General features: G+C 40.2%; 1 non-coding gene across 1 annotated transcript; it reads left to right on the forward strand.

Annotated features, from left to right (window-relative positions):
- Positions 1-608: 608 nt before the first annotated feature.
- On the forward strand, positions 609-754 carry LOC114621011. Its single transcript, XR_003711369.1, has one exon. It is a non-coding gene; the product is annotated as a small nucleolar RNA SNORA48 (small nucleolar RNA).
- The last annotated feature ends 670 nt before the right edge of the window (positions 755-1,424 follow it).

Below are 1,424 nucleotides of genomic sequence, written 5' to 3' on the forward strand. Positions count from 1 at the left end.
TTATTTGGAAATATGCATTGAAACTGGTCACATTTCTTGAAAAGTTATCTTAAATAATTAATATAATTCACCGCTTAAACAAATATTCCTTGAAAATAAGATTCAACTTAATTACCTAGAATTTGAAAGAAAATCTTTTCAAAAATACTCAGTGTGCAATTGTACAATGAAGTAAATATTTGAATTACTTTCAAGGCCATGAACAAAATTAGCTGTTGAGCCATGGACATAATTATGAATTTAGTTATCTGTATGTGCACATAACATGCCTGTGTATATATGTATATTTATGCATGTGTATGTGTGCATGCATATGTTTGCATATATTTGTACAGTTTATATTATAAATACTATTTCAAATTCACAATTGAATGGTAGAAAATCAAAGTACTCAGAGAATATCCTTTTTAGTCTATTTGTAGATATAAAAGACTTTCCTTGTTTGGTTAAATGTGATATCTCCACTCATTGCAACAGTTTCTTCTCTTTTTCAGCACATATATAAACATATAGGTGTAAGTCAGGACTATGAAATTATAGATTCAGAAAGCATCTGAAAATGTTTTTTATATAGATAACAAATATTGCATCATTCATAAAGGGCAAAGTGTCCACCTGGCAAAGGGCAAAGAGATACCTTGTTAGTGGTGGTGTTCTTATATCAGTCAGGGGCAGAGCAGATGGAAGTCCTTTGTTCATCCTAGCTTGGTGCCTGCCTTGGTGGTCAGAGCTGTCTTATGCCTAGGACTCATAAAGATCACATCAAATCAAATCAAATCCAGGTATCATAGCAGGGGAGGAGGAAGATGGATAGGGACCTGCTGATTACCATGCCACCCACAGACCTGCAGTCCAGCAGGGACATAGATACCTGCTTGTAGCCACTCCACATCACTTAGCATGGATCGAATATGTTACCCAGGGACCTGTAAACCACCTGGTCACCCTACAGCAGGAGCCACCATAATATATGAGTATGTGGTGGTCAGATATGATAGAAAGAGAAGTGGAACAACTTGAGCATTTTTAAGAGAGATGGAGCTAGAGATTTAAGGGCAAAGAGGAGTAGCCTGTTGTCACTATCCAGCCCTACCTACCACCTAGGGCCACGGTGAGGATCTAGTCTCAGTTGCTGCTGAGGGCCATTCTGAGGCCATGGCTACAAAACAGCAGGGTTATCAATATGCATGGCTCATATTACCACTAGAGAATATACCAATGTAACTGACTGGGCAGCTGTGGGGAACCACATGGATGTCCAGAGGATGTGTATAACTAGACCCACACCTCACTGGATGCAGGCAGCTCATGCAGCACAATGGAGCTGGCTCTGGTGGCAGGAGTGTGGGTGAGATGGCCCTTAGAGCCTGTCAGTGTGGGAGAGCTGATCCTACCATTTGTCTGCGGTGTGGTACCACAGACAC

Source organism: Grammomys surdaster, unplaced genomic scaffold (assembly GCF_004785775.1).
Source record: "Grammomys surdaster isolate TR1022 unplaced genomic scaffold, NIH_TR_1.0 170, whole genome shotgun sequence".
Classification (NCBI taxonomy): domain Eukaryota; kingdom Metazoa; phylum Chordata; class Mammalia; order Rodentia; family Muridae; genus Grammomys; species Grammomys surdaster.